Below are 24,496 nucleotides of genomic sequence, written 5' to 3'. Positions count from 1 at the left end.
ACTAATCTAGAACACTAAAAGAAAATAATATAAAATTGAATGAAACAAAGAAGTGGGTCCTACACCGAGAGGACTCGAAGATGCCGATGCGGAAGTGCCTGGACGTCGGGATTGTATGCCTCGATTCTAAGTCCTGAAGGGGGCGCAAAACAAACATGAGTGGACCAAGTTGATATATATATAATAAAACAGTTATCAACATACTAACCCCCAGGTTTTATGAAAACACATATATATAATGATAAACATAGGTTTTCCGAAACCTAGCATGTCGTGCAATGTCTCAAATCATAATTCGCATAAATAATAAACACTAGTGAATGTCCGATATAACACTTCAGGCCCCATGCCGGCTCCCCGTCTCTGAGCACACAGTCAGAGGAAAATACACTTCAGGCCCCTTGCCGGCTCCCCGTCTCTGAGCAGACAGTCAGAGGAAAACACACTCCAGGCCCTATGCCAACACCAAACCGTCGCCCGGGACGGACCGGATCTATCCCTACGTCCCGTAGCGGAAAGGACCACTAGGTAAGTACAAAACCAGTGAACATACATATATTGAAAATCAACTTCATAGTATAAAGTCATCCATCATCTATACTATAAAGAGGTGTTCTAAACATGTTCTAAATATCATATCGTCATCCATCAGATATTCTACCAGAACATGGGTTATAGGAAAAATAGTAATAATTCAAACTAGCCTCAGTAAGCATGTTATCTCGTAAAACGTTTCATAAAACATAATCATCAAATCATGCTTTTCATGTATGCAGTTCTACTATTAAAACATGCATTTTTAGAAGGGGTCCACTCACAGTACTTCGCCGTCGAAAAGCCACGTCATCTAGCGAAGAAGGAAACGCCATCGATAATTGCCCCTAAGCACATAAAGGGTACATTTAGTCAAACTCTACTCAAACGATCGAATTTGGGAAAACGGACATCGGAAACGGATTCAGGACGTCGAAATTAGCCTAGGAGAGGTCCCGCACGAAAACCCAAAAAGTCAACGGTCAAAGTCAACCTTGACCGTTGACCAGTCAAAGTCAACGTTGACCGTTGACCGGGTCAACGGTCAACGGGTCGCGGTCAACGGGTCGCGGGTCACGGGTCAGGGTCATGGGTCACGGGTCAGGGTCAGGGTCACGGGTCATGGGTTTTGGGTTAGGGTTTTGGGCTAACAGGCCCTAAGGCCTTAAATATGAAAAAGGGAAATGGGTTTTGGGCTGCAACCAAGGCCCTAAGGCCTTTTGGGTTTTTAAAAGAAATAAACTAAAAATAAAAACTGAAAGGGTTGGGCTTTTGGGCTAAAACCCGAAATGGCCTAAGGCCCGTGAGGAAACAGACATGGCCCGAAGGCCTGGGTGCCCGGAGAAGAACACCGGAGCTTCCATAGCTCCGGCCAACTTCAAACACTCGACCTAGACCCCGATCTAGGTACCAAAATGAAGCACTAGAGGAGAGGAGTAAGTTTATACCTTGGGTTAGCCGTGTAACGGCTTGTGGTGGCCGGAAAATCCCTCGGAAACCACACACACTCGCCGGAAAATTTGGGTGCCTTCACCCGTGCCAAAGCACTCCAAAACCTTGGAAATCAAGAACCCAAACTCAAAAACCACATTTAACCAACATCTAACAAGACTAAAAAGGAAGAAACCATGCTTACCCAACCGGAAAACAAGCTAAATTCGCCGGAGGTGCTCGTACCCTCTTGGCGCCGTGAGCAAGGGAGAGAGAGAGAGAGAGAGAGAGCTAAGGTTTGATGATGATGATGATGGTGGCTATGTCCTCAAGCAGGTGCAACAATGGGTGTGTGTGAGTGTGTGTGTGTCACGGGTAGAAGAAGAAGAAGAAGAGGAATGAGAGTTTTCGAAAAGAAAGGAAAAAGGTGCAGACAACAAAAGAAAAGAAGGAAAAGAAGAAAAAAGAAAAAGAAGAAAGAAGAAAGAAGAGAGGAGGGACACGGCAGGGGGGGACAAAACAGGGGATGGGCCCCTTGGGCTCACCAAATAAGGTTCAAAAACAATTTTAAAAAGGAAGGTATCCCCAAACTTAGTGAAAATACAAAAATACCCATTTTCTTCCGTAAATTCCGGGACGGGTTGTTACAATCTACCCCCCTTAAAAGAATTTCGTCCCGAAATTTAAAATCACAACTTAAACCGAAATACTCGAAAATAGGAAGAAGAATATATGTATAAAGAGAATTCAAGTCAGAGTGGGTGCATCAAAGAGAATATGCCACACCGTCGCGAGCGGGTTGCCAAATCCTCTATCATGCCTCCAAGCTCTTACTTTCTTCCCCATCAGTGTAAAAGTAGAAACATACTTTAATAAGATATAAAGTTGAAAACATATATAGACGTAAGTTCAAAAATAAGTACGAAAAATACTATAGTGTCAAAATAGTCAAAATAGATATGTACTAACATATAGGTCAAAAATTCGTGTTGAACTTAAAACTGAAAACGAGAATACCTCCCCCAAAACATTTTAATGACAAAATAAATAATTAAAGAAAAGGAAGTTAAAATACTTACTGAAAATCAAAACTGAACTCAAAACTGAAAAAAAATGAGAGTGGGTCTCGCCTAAGCATACTAACGTCACGTACTCCGAGAAAAGATGCGTTTCTAGGTCAAGTCCTAACAATAACAAATCTGTACCAACTGCTGAAGACGAATCTTCCTGCCCACTTGCTTAACGAATCCAACAAATAAGTTTTCAATACCACAGTCGGCCGCCCGTGATATCGATCACACATTTGTTGTCTTGATAAGCAAGTAGTAATTTGATGAGGGTGCACAATTTCACGCGTCGTAATTTCAACCTTTTGAATACTAGTTCACAATACTCCTCTGCTAACTAGTATTACCTGTAAAACTCTCGTACCATGTCGCAAAAATGGCGTACTCAAACCGAACAAAATAGAAACTGTCGTCATAAAACTCTATCCAGTATCAAGCATACTTTCCTCCTCAATTCTTCCAAATGTGACCAACTACTCCAGTGTTTTGCCAACAAAGAACCCATTTGAAAACTGTACCTCGGGATTCAAAGGAAGTGGCTACCATGTTACTAGTAGACCCAAAAGCTCAAGCCAAGCAAGCAGAAAACAAAAAGTCACCTTTCCCAACAAGCAGTATCTCTTGGGAATCATTGTAGTGCTCAAACCACCTCTCCGATTTTGCTTAGTTGCAGATTTCTAGTAAAACAAGGTCAACGTTGATGGAAAGAAGGACTCTCAAGAGATCAACCTAAAAACAAAAGAGAATACACACCTTTCAAGAAAAGTGTAAAGATTTTCCAATTCTCGCCTCGACCACGCTGGGGTGCCAACCCAGAGTACACTAAACAGATCTGCTAGAAGTGTTTCAATAACCACGTACTCACAACAACAGAGTCTTGAAGCGAAATAATGAAAAGATGAGTTGAGATGGCACATAACATTGGAAAAGAACCGATGTGACGCCTATGAATTATAGTAAGATGGTGATACAATCCGCTGACCTTCTGTACTCAAACCTTCATCTAACTCTTACTAAAAGATCACATAAACATCACGCTCACGTGCTCACGAACCGAAGGATCCTGGTGGCAAGGTAGTGGAAAACTACGTTGAGGCGAACACATCACATCATCGAAAAGGTCTGCCAAAGTACGATATCATGGTTATGAATTGCAGCAAGATAATGAGTGGTGTCCATTCAATTCAGCGTGAAGATAATGATGCAATCTGCTGCTCACCTGCACCACAATCTTCACCAACCTCCTACCACAAGACGACTCCAACCTCACACCCACATGAAACTCTTTCTGGTAAGTAGGATAAGCTTATGAAAAGATTAGGCTCCCAACATTTCTGTCTGAAATGATAAGAATTGGGCACAAACTTCCACCGAATTGATCGATCGTGAATTCTTCACTGATTGAGCGAGAAACCATGTAAAGAAGGCTAAAAGAACACTCAAGAATTTGAGGATCAAAACAAGTTTATTAAAACTAGAGTACAAGATATCTGGATGAGAAACAAACCAACGAAGGAAGGTAAAGATGCAGAAATAGAAATCACTGTTTATGATTATTTGGTTAATCAACACGGTAAGGTCGACTGGTTCCTTAGCCAAAAAGGAAATAGGTATAGGCTCAAGAAATAGTCAAGAACTGTTAATAAGATTGGACGAGGCCAAAGACACTTTGAAATTCACAATACGTTGTAAGCTGCTTCAAAGTTCAAAAATTAAACATAGAACCTCTGAACCAACAGAATGACGAAGAAGAAAGATACAAAGCAGTCTGTGTAAGCATACAGTGACACGATTGGCTACCTCAAAGTGATGCTCTTGGGCAAACCAAAGCTCAATGAGTCCAGAGAAGTTCAAAGTAAAGCTCGATCTTCGTACAATGATGAATATGGTTGTCTCAAGCCATTACATTGAAAAGTTACAAAGCTGAACAATTAATGGATAAAAGCACTGGTCAGTTGGGCTACACGCAAGAGGCTAAGTTCACCTCCACCGAAAAGTATGTGGACAAGGTGCAAGGATTTACCGCCTAGTGCCAAACCCAGGTGAAGTTCAAGAAGTCTGTTTATCCAAACAAGTATGGATCTTCATCAACCAAAACCAACTACAACAAGAATAATCGCAACTGCTTTTGGAAATTGGTAAGAATAGCGTCTGCTACTGAAGAGTCACTTAAGAAATTATCTAATTTAAATGAAGTCAACGCCCGAAGAATTTGGTATAGAGCTAACGGTCAATGGTTAAGGAACTTGACTTCGTCGTTGAGTAAGCAAGGAGGTTACTGATAGAACAATCATCGAAGATTCATTCTACCGATTCCCACGAGTTTCTTCAGTGGTAATGAGCCTGAGAACATTGATTTGCTCTCGCCAACTACAACTTACTAATCGTCGTCACCACTAGCGCTTACTTGCTTTCTCAAACACGCACTTCGAATATTTCAAGTAATTGCCACTGCAATATGACTCTGCCCTCCATTTCTAGGGAACGCATGTCGCAGAGTGATGTCATCGTTTCAAGGTTCTAGTTGATCTCAACCAACTCGTACCGTCAAGATTTTTCCACTTCTCGAGATTTCGATGTAGAGCCGACTCTGCCCGCAATTCCTAGGGAACGCATGTTGCAGAGTGGCATCGTCATTTCGTATCTACAGCTGATCTCGACCAGACTCCCACAAACTGAGATTTCTAGAACACGTCACTTCCAAGTAACACTAACTGTGCCCGCCATTCCCTGAGAATGCACGTCGTAAAGTACAAAACCGCTTCACATCTTCCAAATTCAACTCACTTAGCGCTTTTTCCGTTTCCCAACGCACCTAGGTAAAACCACTTATGTTCGAAATTCCTAGGGAATGCACGATGTAGAGTATCGATCCGATGTCAAAAGTCATCCAACCATCCACTTTATCACTACTGAGGCATAATCCCGACACGAATTCTTGTATTCCAACCAGAAGATGACAATTCAAACAAAGAAAGATTCGAACAACTACGCCGAATGACACCAAATCCAGAAGTCGTGACATCCAAATGATGTCATGACAGACACACTACTCCAGTAACAGAAAGTCCTAAGTATGCTCTGAACAAAACTAGGCTCTGATACCAATGTGACACGCCCCGACCCCGATATTCCCCGAATACCAGGATAGGCACGTGCTGGGCGACACCCGAAGGTGACGAAAGCCATTTATTGAGTGCAAATGCTGAAAACAAGGGATAAATAAGGGTTATAAATATAAAAGAATAATGAATATGCAAATAAGGACCGTGTTCAGAGCACACCACTAATCTAGAACACTAAAAGAAAATAATATAAAATTGAATGAAACAAAGAAGTGGGTCCTACACCGAGAGGACTCGAAGATGCCGATGCGGAAGTGCCTGGACGTCGGGATTGTATGCCTCGATTCTAAGTCCTGAAGGGGGCGCAAAACAAACATGAGTGGACCAAGTTGATATATATATAATAAAACAGTTATCAACATACTAACCCCCAGGTTTTATGAAAACACATATATATAATGATAAACATAGGTTTTCCGAAACCTAGCATGTCGTGCAATGTCTCAAATCATAATTCGCATAAATAATAAACACTAGTGAATGTCCGATATAACACTTCAGGCCCCATGCCGGCTCCCCGTCTCTGAGCACACAGTCAGAGGAAAATACACTTCAGGTCCCTTGCCGGCTCCCCGTCTCTGAGCAGACAGTCAGAGGAAAACACACTCCAGGCCCTATGCCAACACCAAACCGTCGCCCGGGACGGACCGGATCTATCCCTACGTCCCGTAGCGGAAAGGACCACTAGGTAAGTACAAAACCAGTGAACATACATATATTGAAAATCAACTTCATAGTATAAAGTCATCCATCATCTATACTATAAAGAGGTGTTCTAAACATGTTCTAAATATCATATCGTCATCCATCAGATATTCTACCAGAACATGGGTTATAGGAAAAATAGTAATAATTCAAACTAGCCTCAGTAAGCATGTTATCTCGTAAAACGTTTCATAAAACATAATCATCAAATCATGCTTTTCATGTATGCAGTTCTACTATTAAAACATGCATTTTTAGAAGGGGTCCACTCACAGTACTTCGCCGTCGAAAAGCCACGTCATCTAGCGAAGAAGGAAACGCCATCGATAATTGCCCCTAAGCACATAAAGGGTACATTTAGTCAAACTCTACTCAAACGATCGAATTTGGGAAAACGGACATCGGAAACGGATTCAGGACGTCGAAATTAGCCTAGGAGAGGTCCCGCACGAAAACCCAAAAAGTCAACGGTCAAAGTCAACCTTGACCGTTGACCAGTCAAAGTCAACGTTGACCGTTGACCGGGTCAACGGTCAACGGGTCGCGGTCAACGGGTCGCGGGTCACGGGTCAGGGTCATGGGTCACGGGTCAGGGTCAGGGTCACGGGTCACGGGTCAGGGTCAGGGTCACGGGTCATGGGTTTTGGGTTAGGGTTTTGGGCTAACAGGCCCTAAGGCCTTAAATATGAAAAAGGGAAATGGGTTTTGGGCTGCAACCAAGGCCCTAAGGCCTTTTGGGTTTTTAAAAGAAATAAACTAAAAATAAAAACTGAAAGGGTTGGGCTTTTGGGCTAAAACCCGAAATGGCCTAAGGCCCGTGAGGAAACAGACATGGCCCGAAGGCCTGGGTGCCCGGAGAAGAACACCGGAGCTTCCATAGCTCCGGCCAACTTCAAACACTCGACCTAGACCCCGATCTAGGTACCAAAATGAAGCACTAGAGGAGAGGAGTAAGTTTATACCTTGGGTTAGCCGTGTAACGGCTTGTGGTGGCCGGAAAATCCCTCGGAAACCACACACACTCGCCGGAAAATTTGGGTGCCTTCACCCGTGCCAAAGCACTCCAAAACCTTGGAAATCAAGAACCCAAACTCAAAAACCACATTTAACCAACATCTAACAAGACTAAAAAGGAAGAAACCATGCTTACCCAACCGGAAAACAAGCTAAATTCGCCGGAGGTGCTCGTACCCTCTTGGCGCCGTGAGCAAGGGAGAGAGAGAGAGAGAGAGAGAGCTAAGGTTTGATGATGATGATGATGGTGGCTATGTCCTCAAGCAGGTGCAACAATGGGTGTGTGTGAGTGTGTGTGTGTCACGGGTAGAAGAAGAAGAAGAAGAGGAATGAGAGTTTTCGAAAAGAAAGGAAAAAGGTGCAGACAACAAAAGAAAAGAAGGAAAAGAAGAAAAAAGAAAAAGAAGAAAGAAGAAAGAAGAGAGGAGGGACACGGCAGGGGGGACAAAACAGGGGGTGGGCCCCTTGGGCTCACCAAATAAGGTTCGAAAACAATTTTAAAAAGGAAGGTATCCCCAAACTTAGTGAAAATACAAAAATACCCATTTTCTTCCGTAAATTCCGGGACGGGTTGTTACAATAACATCTCACACCCATATTCACATACACACAATGAAAGTAGAATTAGAGCGACACAGTTCATCCAAAGCTTGCACCTTTGCAACCATCTCAAACTAAACTCAATGAACTAAGGTGGATACAATCCCAGACCATCACTCAACGGGATCACGGAGGAAGAGGGATTCCGGACCATCACTCAACGGAACCCAACCTATGATACGATTCCTGACCATCACTCAACGGAATCGCGGAGTACATTGCATAACCACCAATCAAAGAAACAACACATGAATCAAGTTGCTCAAGTTATAAAGGCTCAATGAAACAAGAAATGAAATAATGAAACGAGCATTGACACATGTTTCAAAGCAACAAACCCCATGACAATGGGTTAACGGTCCACCACTATCCCTTACCTCATCAAATCAAGCCAATCATACAAAACAAACCATATTTCCAATATGCACGTCAAATCCCATTTCATATAACTATATCATTGGCTAAAAATGAAACTTAACAAATTATAGGAAAAAAAAATGATTATAAAACCATTTCATATTCACATATACTAAAGTCACTCACATTTCATCATATCATACCATTTATGTAAATCAACCACCCTTCGAATATGCACGTCAATTCACATATCTCGATCATCATCAGTACACAAGCCAAATCATGTTTGATAACATAGGTCTATGGCTAAATGTATATAGATAATCACATTTCAATAGAATCACATTATAAGACCAAGTCAAATTCACAGATGATACCAATAAGAAATCAAGGTAATAACCAAATCACATATGTTCAAGTCACTCTCTAACCAATGTAGGCCCACTAGACTTCACTTAAGTCTCCCATAGTACTAAATTTATTATTTAGAACGTTTCGAGACATGTTGACCATAATTCAACTCTCGGTCAACGAAGGGGTCCACAACAATCCACAACTCAGATTTATGATCCATAACTTCCCAAAGTCCACACTATGCTTCGAGAATAACATACTAAGGTTCCATTATACTCCAATGGTCGGATTGTCGTCAGTCACACAAACAAGTGGCGGTCCAAATTGATCACCACACCCAACAATTGAATCTTTGGAAACCAAGCTAGACATAGGTTCACATGGTCACTAGAAGGTATTTAAAACCTAGATAACACTCGTGAACGATCCCACACACCGCCACATGCGGTGGAAGTCAAGATGGAAGGTTTAGAAACCCCGAATTTCAACATTAACTAGATGAGCTCAAATTAACGTGGTAGCTAGAGCTCAACAAGGGAAACACTTTTCACAACTAGGCCGACGATAAATTCTAACCGGAAACCGTCCAATTCCACCGGAGAAAACCGGATTTCTAGAGTTCTAAACACCCAACTCTAAAATGAATACGAAAGCACAAACTAAGCATACCTACTTGAAGATTATGAAGAGTAGATGAAGTTTCATACCTCACTCGAAGGAAAACGTTGCCGGAATCGCCGGAAAAATGATAAAACCGCCGGAAAAGTCGTGGACTTTGCGACCTAGAGCTGCAAAGATGGAAAAGAAATGGGGAAATCTAAAATCACAGAGATGTAGGGCTCGCCAAGAGCTTTCCATGGACACCAAGATCATCCAAAACGGAGCTCGGATGAAAAAGATACAAGCGGGTCAAGTTTGGTGGGTTTATGGGCCAATTTCTTCCTAAAAACGGGTTAGGCAGCTCCCCCCCCCTCCCCCCATTTTTCCGAAAAAAAAAAACTCTCTTTTTTTCTGGAGGTTTCCCTCCCATTTAATTTATAGCAATTTGGTAATATTACCAAAATGCCACCAACTTCAAACGACTCTAACTTTTCCGTTCGACTCGGAAATAAGATCTGTTAACGCCTACACGCTCATGGAATCGATCTCTACCTAACCAATTCAAGAGTTGACCGAAAAGGTCGAGAAAATTAGAAACGACTAAAGTAACCCTCACTTCGTTTTTTCTCAAATTTGGAGAAATAAAGAACTAGTTCCAATCAAATCTTCGAAATACGTCAAGAATAAAATAAAATAATAATTTTAGGGACGGGATATCACAGAAGTGCCAAAGAGAGTGGTGGTTGTGGTTCAGTGTGGTGAAGGAAGGCTCGAGCCACTCCACAGCAGTGGCCGAACCCACCCCTCACTGGAATGATTCTAAATAGACAATAAAAGCACACCAAAACATAAACGATGTGATGCTAGATCAAGTAGTCATGTGCAATGTAATATTATTTTTAAATAAATTAATTTTGCTTACATGTAGACTGTAGCATTATCACCTTACTCTAATCATATTCAGATAAGAGCAATAAAGTTTATGGACCTTATTACTGATGAACTCATGAAAAATGGGGTAGCTACTAGCTTTCTAGTGTGAGGACATGATCAATGGTTTCTAGCACCCAAAGCTTTACTTCCGAAATAGAAATCCTCCATTATTTTACAACTTCAATTCAGAATCCACACACTATCTCTTCCAGTATCCTGTGATCTTGGTCTTGAAAGAAATTCGGCAACCTTGATCGATCCCAAGTAGACTATCTCGACGTGGATTGAGGCACGCCTGAGCTTAAGCAACTCTTTTAAAAGTTTTGAAGAACCCTTGCTAGAAGCAGGCTCGAGTCATCTTCTCGAGCACAATTGAACTTAAAAGCAAAAATATGATGAAATCTAGTTCAATCTTGGAACCATAAATGTTGGTTATTTTCATAAGTCGCAGCTGGCTAAATTGGTAGTTCTGGTAGTCATCTAACCAAGAAATCCTTTCTTGCACATCAGTCTCGTCAACACAAACCTGCAAAGTAACGTTGGTTTCAAATTTTAAATACAACATAAGAAATTAAAGACGAGGATGCCAAATCATGACAACCATTCTGTTTTATTGTCTGTTTTAGTTAGTCAATTATAGTGTGCCATGTGTACAAAGTTAATTTGATCTGTTATAAAGAATATTGTAAATAGCTGTGGCTATATATATGACAATTGATGTAATTATCCTATCATTCAATGAAAAGGAATATTCAGAAAATAATGTGTTCTTAGTTTTCTATATGGTTTCATCACCAACCGCCTCACGGCCTCTCTCGGTCCCTCTTTCCTCCGCTCTGCTTCTCTGATTTATGTACAATTTGATCAATTTCTTCGTTGATTCCTATACTCCGATCATCGATCTTAGACTGTATTTTTTATCTCTAATGGCGTCTCCGTTTGCGTCTTCTTCCCCCTTTGAGTCGGTGCCAATTCCGAACCCTAATTCCTCTTCAAACCCTTATTCTTCTCAATCTTATACCTCTCTCACGATCCAAAACATTGGTACTATGGTGCCTATCAAGCTCAAGAGATCCAATTATTTGCCATGGTGAGCTCTCTTTGCCCCAATTCTTCGGTGATATCGGTTCTTGGCATCGTCGATGGCACAGAACCTTGTCCAGCGCCACTTTTGCCCGATCGATCTTTGAATCCAACGTTCGAAATTTGGTATCAGAAAGATCAAAACCTCTTGATTTGGTTCAATCCCACATTGTCTGAGGACGTAAGTCCATTTATTGTTGGAGTTTTGTCTTCTTGCAATCTCTGGCTCAAACTCAAGCAAAGATTTAGGGGCGTTTCTGATGCACACATTCATTAGCTTCGATTGTGACTTCAAAGTATTCAAAAAGGTTCACAATGCATGTCTGATTACCTGCAAGAACTTAAAAAGATCTCCGACTCTCTCACTGCCATTGGAGCTTCAATCTCTGATTGTGATCTAATTGCGACCACTCTTGCCGGTCTTCCTGATGATTTTGAGTCCTTCACCGATTTGATCATGCTCAGATTATCCTCTACTTCTTTGGATGAATTACATGGGTTGTTACTCACCAATGAGCTCTTTATGAATCATCGAAAGAAAACTTTGTTGAACCTTTTCATGCTTTATCTGTCCAAGCTCAACCATTTCTTCTTCTTACACTGCCTCAGGCATATGCAGTATAGAATCCACCCCTTCAGAATTCCTTTCGTTACAATTCGAATCAATGAAAGAACAACCGTTACAATACTAATTGTGGAACTAGAGGTATCTGTCGTAGAAATCATTATACCAGTGGCTTCAATCGCAACAATACCAATTCCCATTCTCGTAGTTCATCTTCTGGTCCTTGAGTTCCGTGTAAATTTGTGGCAATCCCAATCATAAAGCCCTCGACTGTTCTAATTGCATGAATCTAGAGATCTCTGGTCGTATTCCTCCTTCTTGGATAATAGACTCTGGCGCCACCTCACATATCACCAATGACATCTCAAACATCAATTCTCTCACTCCCTATACTGGTGAAGAAAAAGTATACATCGGTGACGGTAAAGATTTGTCCATTTCTCATGTTAGTTCCTCTACATTACGTACACCTGCTGCTTCTTTTAAATTGAACATCGTTTTTTAAATTGAACAACATTTTTTAAATTGAACAATGTTCCTCATGTTACTCACATGAAACACAATTTATTGTCTGCCTTTCAATTTCTCCAAGACAATTATTGTTCATTGACCCTTGATTCTGATGGATCTGTTGTTAAGGATCATTCTACAAGGAAGACGTTTTTGCGAGGCTCAGTTAAAGAAGGGTTCTATCCTCTGCAACCTATTACTACAACTGGTAATTTTGTCTCTGAGATTGTTCCTCCCTCACTTACTGCATCAGCTCTAGTTAGTATTAAAGCTCTAGTCACGATATGGTATAGTAGATTGGGTCATCCTTCTTCCCCTATATTTCGCAAGGTTATCTTTAAGAATAAACTTGTTATGCAAGGTACATCTTTAGTTGAGTTTTTCTGTTCTAATTGTGCTATAGCTAAAAACCACAAGCTTCCTTTCAAAGCTACAAGTTCCTCTGCATCTCAAAGCTTGGCACTACTTCACTGTGATGTTTGGGGACCTGCCTTTGTGTTTTCTGTTAGTGGTTTTCGTTATTATTTGTTGGTAATAGATGATCATACTAAGTATAGTTGGTTTTTTCCATTCAAATCCAAATCTGAGATGTATTCTACATTTGTAAACTTCAAAACATATGTAGAAAATGCTGCTAGAAATAAAATAAAGGCTATCTGTTTAGATTCAAAGGGTGAATTTGTTAGTTCTTCATTTCAAGCTTATCTCCGTTTGCATGGTATTTCTCATCAGCTTAGTTGTCCACATACTTTTGAGCAAAATGGCTGTGTAGAATGAAAACACAGACATTTAATAGAGACAACTCGAACTCTTTTGGTTGCATCTCATATTCCTAAAAAATATTGGGTTGAAGCTATATCTACTGCCTTCTATTTGATTAATTGATTGCTTATTTCTAGCCTTTTTCATTCTCCATGGGAATTGTTGTTTCATACCTCACCAGATTATACTAGACTTAGGCCTTGTTTGGCAGCTCGGACTGTACTGATTATTTCAGTCGGATAGGATAAATAGTCACCAGATAAGGCTGACTAAATTAGTCAGGCGTTTGGTGCAGTATCGGACTAAAGATCGACTATTTAATATTGTGTTTGGTACTGTACCATATAAATCGTACTGTTATTAATTTTTTATGAAAGACAATTTCCATATTAGTTTTAAGAAAAAATTTTTTTAATAAAATGAATAAAAGGGAAAACAAATTGATAGAATAGTCCATAAATGAGGTCGTTTTGATCTTTGTTTGTGCACATTTCTCCATCTTGCTTGCCTTGAAGAGCTTGTACGAAGCCCTGATCTTGATTAGCTTCCCTCTCGCTGTCGAGTTCTTCAACTGCAATGCCGGAGTCTTCCTCGAGATGCAAAAATTGAATCAGAAATCTCAATTCGAGCACCGTAATTGAAAACCCAAAAGCAAAAAATGAAGAAAATGAAGAAACCGGGATGTGAAATCGCGAATTAAAGTAATTGAAAGTATAGAAGATGAGCGACGGTTTTAGTATTGGGTTTTGGCTATACAAGCTTCATCTCTTATAGAGTTCTGAGTTTCGTCTGCCTAAATGGTTGTCCTTCCTTCTTGGGTTCCTCCGTCATCGGAGCCTCTGCTGGTAGTTAGGATGGAGGGAGGGAGAATAAGCGACAACACCTTGGTCACGATGCGCAAAAGGAGAGAAGGTTAGAGAAAAACGAACGCCCGACTAAATTATACCAGTGCATAGGTGAAGATAACTAAACGGGTGTAGGGTGTATTAAAATTGTGGGACCGGATTGTTTTATTCGGTGGCTATTTTATACATTATGCACCAAACAACTAGGTTCGTATTATAAGTACTATTCTGTCCCTTATACAAGCTGCCAAACAAGGCCTTAAGGTCTTTGGTTGTAGCTGCTACCCTTGGTTAAAACCCTATGTTTCATCTAAGTTGGATGGTAAAAGTAAGGAATGTGTTTTCCTTGGATATAGTACGCAACATAAGGGCTATCGATGCTTAGATCTTCTCACATATAGGGTATACATATCTCGACATGTCTTGTTTAATGAGAGCTTTTTTCCATTTCAACAAGTTCACCCTCCATAGTCCTCACAATCCTCTACCACTGTTCCTTTTCTCATTGATCTTCATTTTCCTATTTCTCAACCATCACCTTCACCCATTGCTCAATCCCCTCCAACTGTGGCTCAACCTATTACCTCAACCTTATCCTCTCAACCTATTAAACCATTAAATTCTCATACTTCTGTTGAGCATCCTTCTCATGCACCAGTCAACAACATTCATCCCATGGTCACTTAGTCCAAAAATGGTATTTTTCGACCTAAAGCCTTTTCTGCTACTAAACATCCTTTGCCATCCACTGTGGATTACATTCCCACTACTTATAGTCAGGCTTCCAAGCATAGTGAATGGAGATTAGCTATGCAAAATGAGTTTAATGCCCTTTAATCCACTGGAACTTGGTCCCTAGTTCCTCATCACCACCTCAGAATGTAGTAGGTTGCAAATGGATATTTTGAATTAAGAAAAAGCCTGATGGTTCTATTGAAAGGTATAAGGCTCGATTGGGTGCCAAGGGTTTTCACCAATAAGAGGAGCTTGATTATCAAGAAACCTGTAGTCCTATAGCAAAGCCTGTTATTCAAATTTTGTTAACCTTTGCAGTTCAGTACAATTGGTTTATGCGTCAGCTTGATATTAGCAATGCATTTCTCCATGGAGACTTGAGGGAAAAGGTGTTTATGCAACAACCCCCTGGTTTCACTGATCCAAATGAGCCAAATCATGTGTGTAAGCTCAGAAAATCCTTGTATAGACTCAAACATGCTCCCAGGGCATGGGTAAGTTGTTTCAAGCTCTTAAGTCCTTTGGTTTTACTTAATCTTGTTCTGATGCATCTCTCTTTGTTATTAAGGATCTTGTTCTTGTTACAGTATTGGTTTATGTAGATGACATCTTGGTTAGTTGTCCAAACTCCCTTATGTGTAATCTGTTTATCTAGAAACTTGGTTCTCTATTTCCAGTCAAGGACTTAGGTCCTCTTCACTATTTTCTGGGATTGGAAGTTCAAAGAACATCACAAGGTTTATTTCTTCATCAAGGTAAATATCTTATGGATCTATTGCAGAAAATAAAGATGGAAGGTGCCAAGCCATGCTGCATACCTCTTGGTAATATTAAACTGGATCACAGTGGTATTCCCTTATCCAATCCCACTGAATATAGATCACTTGTAGGTGCTTTACAATATTTGACATGGACTAGGCTTGATATTTCTTTTGCTATAAATCAAGTATGCCAATTCATGCACACACCAACTAATCTTCATATGCAAGCTACCAAAAGGATTCTTAGATTTCTCAGAGGCATTTCTTCACATGGTTTGTGGTTTCATAAAAGTAATCGCAATCTCTCAACGTTCTCTGATGCAGATTGGGCTGGTTGTATCTTTGATTGAAGATCAACCAGTGGTTTTTGTGTTTTTCTTGGATCCAACTTAATTAGCTGGAGTACTAAGAATCAGCCTACAATGGCTATATCTTCCACTGAGGCTAAATATAGGTCTTTGGCACACACTGCAACTGAAATTACATGGATCTGCAAGGTTTTTCATGATTTTGGCTTTCCCTTATCTCTCAAACCTACAATCTAGTGTGATAACATATCTGCTATCTCCCTTGCTTCTAATCCTGTTTTCCATGCTCGGATAAAGCATGTTAAGATTGATTATCATTACATTAGAGAGTTGGTTCTTGCTAATCTTGTTCAAGTTCAATATGTGTGCAGCGAGGATCAAATAGCAGATATTCATACTAAGTCATTGTCCAAGAACAGGTTTCTCCTTCTCTAATCCAAGCTATCTCTTAGAACTCCAACTTCTTCCAAGGTCAGCTTGAAGGGGTCTAAAGATAAGGATGCCAAATCATGACAACCATTTTGTTTTAGTTAGCCAATTATAGTGTGCCATGTGTACAAAGTTTATTTAATCTGTTAGAAAGAATATTGTAAATAGGTGTGGCTATATATATATATATATATATATATATATATATGACAATTGATGTAATTATCCTATCATTCAATGAAGAGGAATATCCAGAAAAACAGTGTGTTCTTAGTTTTCTATAGAAATATTGTATGCGTCAATATAATAAAACTCACCATAATTTCAAGTTCTTGTAGAGCAAGGGAGCTTCTCAGAAGGCATTGAGCAGTTAAAACTTGTGCCAAAAGCGAGAAGTAAATGCTTATAGAACAAAAAAAAAATCAGTTACAAACAGGATTGGCAGCTTTGTTGGAGAGGCTTAGAGCCAAATACCGGAGCAAAAAGCAACAGACTTAATAAATACACTCACATTTCTATGGGCACGTAAATGATCATGAATTTAAAGTATGAAACCATACAATAGATGTACCTCTAAAGCCATTCTGAGTTGTGATCCTTCGAACAAGTGATAGGTGAACAAAAAACTTTACCAAAGGACTAAAACTGATAGGAACCAATCTAATGGAATCATTGTCCAAATCAATGCAAACTTGAACAAGTTTTAACGTATTCTCGAGATTTAAATCTCCAAAATATCCTGCAAAGTAAAAAAAATTGGAGGCTTGTGCATTAATCTTGAGGTGTGTAAGTCCGCAACATGATCTCAAAGTTAATCTCTTAAGCAGAGGACATCAAGCAATCAGATATTCAATGCATCTTCGGCAATGGTCACTTCATGAAGATAAAGGCTCTTCAAACTTTTGAATCCTTTGAATGTGGAAGGAGGTGTTATATATCCTCAAAATAACCAAATCATGACAAGAAAACAAGCATGATGGCATCTCTTAGGGATTCCATCTCCAAACTTCAAGAATGAACTACTTGATAGCACTTCTAGATTGATGAAGAATCATTCGAACAACTGGACCAGTGGCTATAGGACCTTGATGGACAAGCTTGAATGTATGTAAGGGGCCAACATGAAGTTCAAGTACTTGATCAACAAGTGCTCAAGGGTTGTAATGGGTTTAGTCGGAAAACACTAATCATTAAACACAAGATGTGGAAGTGTTGCCGTTTTGTACCTCCACTTTCTTAGTAAAACACTTGTCTTCCATGCTTGCTTTATGATGTTGAAATGTAAGTCTATAGCTGATTAGGAAATAAGTTGCGAATCAATGTGTGTATTCACTTGAGTTAAAATACCAAGTGTGCAGCTATATAGTAGTAAGGTAAGTAATGTCAGGTGTAAAGATCCTAGCAACTAGCTAGATGAAGGGCTGAGATTGTTTTGTAATGGGAGAGAATCCACCTTGGATTCTAATGGTTATGTAAGCATCGAAAGTGTGAATTGTAGAATGAGAGATGCAATTGAATATGCTCTGCTAGATTTTGCAGAAAGCAAGAATCCCTTCCAAAATTCTTCCATTGTTATCCTTTCCATTCTTTGTTCTTCATTTGTTCATATCATAACCAGATTTTAAAACTGAATCACAACATGGCCTCAGAGCCAGGTTCGATCATTTGAATCTGGGCATAAAACTATGAATTCTCTGAGCTGAATCAAAGCTCACTTGAAGGTCGCTGAAGTTTTGTTACCATCTGAAAAGAGTAATCAACTCATTCGTACCAAAGACGTCAAGATCTGGAGGCTCGAAAGTGAGAACTTCAATTTTCTCCAATGAGAACTAAGAGTTCTGAAGAATTAAGATGGTGACAATCTTTAAATCACATGGGTTGTGGAATCTGGTTGAAAATGGAATTATAACTCTCGATTCGAAGAAGAAGAAGAAGGTCAAATGATCATCGGAGGATGAGGGAGATGATGAAATAGACGCTGTGTTGATGAAAGATGCAAAGGCTCTAGGAATTGTTCAGAATGCAGTCTCCAACCAAATTTTCCCTCGAATTGCCAATGTTGAATCAGCGAAGATGGCGTGGGATCTGTTGTATGGAGAGTATCATGATGGCGATCAAGTGAGGTCTATGAAACTGCAAAATCATAAAAGTGAATTTGAATATGTTAGAGTGCGTGATGATGAAACTCTGTCGGGATACCTTACTAGACTAAATGATTTGATTAATCAGATGAAAATATTTGGTGATGTTCTTTCTAATGAGAGACTTGTGCAGAGGTTTAGTCTTAGTAAGTCATATGATTCTATATGTCTGGTTATTGAGAATATAAAATGTTTGGAGACTGTAGAGTTATAGGAGGTTATTGCAATTTTGAAAAGCCAAGAGCAACGATTCGATTTGCACACTATTGACACAACTGAGAGAGTTTTGCCTCACTCTCTATGAATCCAAAAGAACAAAGCAAAAGTGGTGCTTATTCTTGTTCATCCAAATTTCAGAAAAATCGGAATCCTAGAGGCAAGAAATGGAATCAACACCAAAGTTTCAACAGAGATCTTCTGTGAATAATTATTAGAATGTGAATTCATCTCAACCAATGAGTCAAGAGGTTTCAAAGCCTCAGTGCAAGGTGTGTTCTAAGTACCATTTTGGTGAGTGAGACACAAGGGAAAACCCAAATGCTTCAATTGTGATAAGTTTGGGCATTAGGCTAGAGAGTGTACTGCAACAAAGGTAATGCAAAAGGCAAATAGTGCAAATCAAGTGGAAGTGTCTGGGAATCTGTTCTATGCCAACAATGTAACTACTGAAACTAAAGTAAAGGGAGAATGGTACATTGACAGTGATTGTAGCAACCATATGACAGGGAATGTGGAGTTGCTTGTTGATGTGAGAACAAACATTGTAGGCAAAGTTCAAATGCTAATTGGAGATCTTGTAAATGTTGTAGGAATGGGATCCTTGGTTATTGACACAAATAAGGGCATAAATTATGTTAGAGAAGTAATCTATCTTCCTGGTTTAAAAGAAAACTTGCTCAGTGTGGGTCAAATGGATGAACATGGATATTTCTTGGTGTTTGGTGGTGGAATGTAGGCCTGGCAATTTCTGACACGACCCAATAACCTGACACAACACTACACGACATAAAATTAACAGGTGTTCAGGTCGACACGGTAACGAATCGGATCATTATCGGGTAACCCGATGAACAACTGTGAAGATAACGGGTTGGTTCGAATATACACGTGAGTAAAATGATACATGATAAGCAAAATATTAATTTAATAATTTTATAACCCTAAAAAAATACTATAATAATTATATATATATATATTAATTTAACAATTTTATACCCCTAAAATGTCACATCCCGGGCTCGACTTCACCATAGCACGATATTGTCCTCTTTGGGCCCCGACCACGTCCTCATGGTTTTGTTTCTGGGAACTCACACAAGAACTTCTCAGTGGGTCACCCATCATGGGATTGCTCTCACGCACTACTCGCTTAACTTCGGAGTTCCGATGAACTCTGAAGCTAATGAGCTCCCAAAATGCCTTATGACGACCAACACGTCTTAATTTCGATCGGAGTGTGTCATAAAAATTATAATGATTATATATATATATATATATATATTAAATTAAATATTAAAAATTGGTGACCATTGGATCGGCTTAAATATACATACCATTCAATTTCTTAAGTGTTACACATACAAAATAAATAAATTTAAATCTACTTAACATATATATATACACACACACCATTGAACTTGATGGGATACGAATTCTACGAAACTAATTTCAACGATCTAACCGTCATTCATGTTTGTATATGCTTCGAAATCGCATCAACAAAAAATCACAAAAAACAAACATTCAAAGATCAAGTAATGGGACAAAACTTTTCGACGGTTATCAACGAAAAATCAAGATTTAACGGTTATTTTAACTCCGATTTTGATGATTTTTTACAGTTAAGCTCCTTGACCCTAAATGAATACAATGAATGAACTCAATCTTCAATTTCAAATATTTACACTAGTGGATACCACAAAATCTTATGTTATACTTAATGAAAGTATGAACAAACTCTTAAGTGTTAGTGAATCTATTGTTTTGATGGGATACGCATTCTACGAAACTAGTTTCAACAATCCAACCGTCAAACATGTTTGTATATACTTCAAGATCATATACACCAAAAATTGCAAAAAACAAACATTAAGAGATCAAGTAAAGGGACAAAACTTTTAGACGGTTATAAACGAAAAATTACGATTCAACGGTTATTTTAACTCTGATTTTGATGATTTTTTACAGTTACACTTCTTGACCCTATATGAATACAACTAATGAATTCAATCTTCAATTTAAAATATTTACACTAGTGGATACCACAAAATCTTATGTTATACCTAATGAAAGTATAAATAAACAATTTAGTGTTAGTAAATTTATCGTTTTGATGAGATACGCATTCTACAAAACTAATTTCAACGATCCAACCATCAAACTTGTTTGTATATGCTTCAAGATCGCATACACCAAAAATCGCAAAAATAAACGTTCAGAGATCAAATAACAGGACAAAACTTTTTTATGGTTATCAACGAAAAATTATGATTTAGTGGATACCACAAAATCTTATGTTATACTTAATGAAAGTATGAATAAACTCTTAAGTGTTAGTGAATCTATTGTTTTGATGGGATACGCATTCTACGAAACTAGTTTCAACGATCCAGCCGTCAAACATGTTTGTATATACTTCGAGATCGCATACGCCAAAAATTGCAAAAAACAAACATTCAGAGATCAAGTGACGTGACAAAACATTTCGACGGTTATCAAAGAAAAATCACGATTTAACGGTTATTTTGACTCCGATTTTGATGATTTTTTTACAACTACACTCGTTTACCCTATATGAATACAATGAATGAACTCGATCTTCAATTTAAAATATTCACACTAGTGGATACCATAAAATCTTATGTTATACTTAATGAAAGTATAAATAAACTCCAGGTGTTAGTAAATCTATCGTTTTGATGGGATATGCATTCTACGAAACTAATTTCAATGATCCAACCGTCAAATGTGTTTGTATATGCTTCGAGATTGTACACGCTAAAAATCGCAAAAAAAAACATTCAGAGATCAAGTAACGGGACAAAACGTTTCGACGGTTATCAATGAAAAATCATGATTTAGTGGTTATTTTAACTCCAATTTTGATGATTTTTTACAGCTACACTCCCTGTCCCTATGTGAATACAATGAATGAACTTGATCTTCAATTTAAAATATTTACACTAGTTGATACCACAAAATCTTATGTTATACTTAATGAAAGTATGAATAAACTCTTAAGTGTTATTGAATCTATTGTTTTGATGGGATACTCATTCTACGAAACTAGTTTCAACGATCCAACCGTTAAACATGTTTGTATATATTTTGAGATCGCACGCCAAAAATTACAAAAAGCAAACATTCAGAAATCAAGTAACGGGACAAAACTTTTCGAAAGTTATCACCGAAAAATCACAATTTAGCGATTATTTTAACTCCAATTTTGATGATTTTTTACAGCTACACTCCTTGACCCTATATGAATACAATAATGAATTCGGTCTTCAATTTAAAATATTTACACTAGTGGATACCACAAAATCTTATGTTATACTTAATGAAAGTATAAATAAGCTCTAAGTGTTCATGAATCTATCGTTTTGATGGGATATGCATTCTACGAAACTAATTTCAACGATCCAACCGTCAAACTTGTTTGTATATGCTTCAACATTGCATACACCAAAAATCACAAAAAACAAACATTCAGATATCAAGTAACGGGACAAAACTTTTTGACTGTTATCAACGAAAAATTACGATTTAACGGTTATTTTAACTCCATTTTTGATGATTTTTTACAGCTACACTCCTTGACCCTATATGAATACAATGAATGAATTTGGTCTTCAATTTAAAATATTCACACTAGTGGATACCACAAAATCTTATGTCATGATGATTGCTGAAAATTGAGGATTTTGTAAAAGGAATAACATGCAAGCTTTGAGTTCCATTGGCAAGGTTTAAACTTTTGAGAAAGGCTTCAGAACCTTGAAAACAAAAACTCTTTCATTTTACATATCCTTGCACATTTAATATTTTGTAATAGACTAGTAGTGTATGGATGTTTGTTTATTTGGCTCTTATTTTCGAGTGTAGATGTAGTACTTAAACGACAAATGTGTTTTAATATTTTGAAGTAATATTTATGTGGCAATGTGTGGTATGTGCAAATTTAAGAAAAAAAATATTTTTTTTCTTAACGGGTCGGGTCACTTTACCCATTGGGTAAAGTGACCCGACCTGTTAAGGACCCGTTAAGATAACAGGTGTGGCACGACATGACCTGTTAAGATAATAGGTGTTACACAAAAACGACACGAAGACGACAGACACAACCCGTTTGCCAAGCCTAGTGGAATGTGTAGTGTGTTTGATGGTCCATCACTGGATTGCTTAGTCATTAAAGTAAAGAAGAAAGTGAACAGATGTTATCCACTGACTCTATTAACTAAGAATCAAATTGCATTGAAAGCTAGTGTCACTTATTCCACTGAGATTTGGCATAGAAGACTCGGACATCTACATTTTGGTGGTCTCAAGCAATTAAGAGACAAATATATAGTGCATGGTTTACCTCAACTTAAAGATCATAGTGGTGTATGTGAAGGCTGTCAATATGGGAAACAACACAGAGAAGAGTTTCCAAGAAATCAAGTGCAAAGAGCTAATGCTCCATTTGAACTTATTCATGTTGATCTGTATGAACCCATGAAAAACAATTCAATTGCTGGAATTAAGTACTTCATGCTCTTGATTGATGATCTTAGCAGAATGACTTGGGTTTATTTTATCAGATACAAATCTGATGCATTCAACTGTTTTAGAAAGTTCAAAGCTATGATAGAATTACATAGTGGATTCAAGGTTAAGTGTCTGAGAAGTGATAAAGGAAGGGTGTTCAAGTCATCTGAATTTGATCTGTTTTGTGAAAAACAAGGGATACAAAGACAATTCACTCTTGCATATACTCCACATCAAAATAGAGTAGTGGAGATGAAGAATAAAACTGTGATTGAGATGGCAAAATCTATATTGCATGAGAAGAGGATGCTATACTATTTATGGGCAGAAGCAGTTCATACATCAGTGTATATACTGAATAAGTGTCCCACAAAGGCTTTGAATAATATCACACCTTTTGAAGCTTATTCTGGGAGAAAATCAGGTATTGCTCACTTGAGGATATTTGGTGCATGATGCTATGTGCATATTCCAAGTGAACGCAGACACAAACTTGAGCCTAAAAGTTTCAAAGGAGTATTTGTGGGATATGCAACTTGTGAAAAAGGGTATAGGGTGTTTGATCCAATATCCAAGAAACTTGTCCTGTCAAGAGACATTGTCTTTGATGAAGAAGCTGCTTGGAATTAGGAAGAGAATTTAGATCAACCTTCTCCCACTACTAGAAGATTTGCTTATGGTGATACTAGTGCTGAAAGAAATGACAGTGTGGTGTTGTCTCCTGCATCACCTACATCACCTTCACCTAGAAGGGCCCTTAGTATTGGGGACTCTAGAACTCAGTCTAAGTCACTCACTTCAGGTGAATCTACAAGTACTTCAAGTCTGAATGAGAAGTACACTCAAGCATTTGATCATACACCATTGAAATGGAGGAAACTAGATAAGATGAGGTATTGGCTCAGTGTAATCTGTGTATCATGGATCCAGAGAAATATGAAGATGCTAAACAAGATGAGTCTTAGTTGAGAGCAATGGAGGATGAGTTGTTCATGATTGAGAAGAATGGTACCTAGAAGCTTGTTGATAGATCAACTGAAAAACCTGTCATAGGGGTTAAATAGGTCTACAAAACCAAGCTAAATCTTGATGGTTCAGTGTTGAAAAATAAAGCGAGGTTGGTTACAAAGGGCTATGCACAAAAGCTTAGATTGAATTACAATGAAATCTATGCCCCAGTTGCTGGGTTGGATACTATTAGGACTCTAATAACATTGGTTGCACAAAAGAGCTGGAAATTGTACCAGTTAGATGTGAATTCAGCTTTCTTGAATGAAGTATTATAAGAAAAGGTTTATGTTGAGCAACTTGAAGGATTTGTAGTCAAAGGCAAGGAAGACAAGGTCTATAAGCTACACAAAGCTCTTTATGGTCTAAAATAGGTACCAA

At 38.6% G+C, this 24,496-nt stretch overlaps 2 long non-coding RNA genes across 2 annotated transcripts; both read right to left on the bottom strand.

The window, feature by feature from the left end:
- Window positions 1–819: 819 nt before the first annotated feature.
- Window positions 820–2,537, bottom strand: LOC125471017. The gene is made up of 3 exons (XR_007253338.1): window positions 1,670–2,537; window positions 1,482–1,589; window positions 820–881 (listed from the first exon to the last, which is right to left on the bottom strand). It is a non-coding gene; the product is annotated as an uncharacterized LOC125471017 (long non-coding RNA).
- A 4,098-nt stretch (window positions 2,538–6,635) lies between these two features.
- LOC125470929 lies at window positions 6,636–7,730 on the bottom strand. Its single transcript, XR_007253289.1, has 3 exons — window positions 7,512–7,730; window positions 7,324–7,431; window positions 6,636–6,697 (listed from the first exon to the last, which is right to left on the bottom strand). It is a non-coding gene; the product is annotated as an uncharacterized LOC125470929 (long non-coding RNA).
- Between the last annotated feature and the right edge of the window lie 16,766 nt (window positions 7,731–24,496).

This window comes from the organism of the source record quoted next, unplaced genomic scaffold (genome assembly GCF_019419815.1).
Source record: "Pyrus x bretschneideri cultivar Hongxiangsu unplaced genomic scaffold, Pyrus_bretschneideri_v1 Contig55, whole genome shotgun sequence".
In the NCBI taxonomy this organism is placed as follows: domain Eukaryota; kingdom Viridiplantae; phylum Streptophyta; class Magnoliopsida; order Rosales; family Rosaceae; genus Pyrus; species Pyrus x bretschneideri.
The sequence above is the reverse complement of the archived record's forward strand: the minus strand, read 5'-3'. Positions and strand labels throughout refer to the sequence as shown.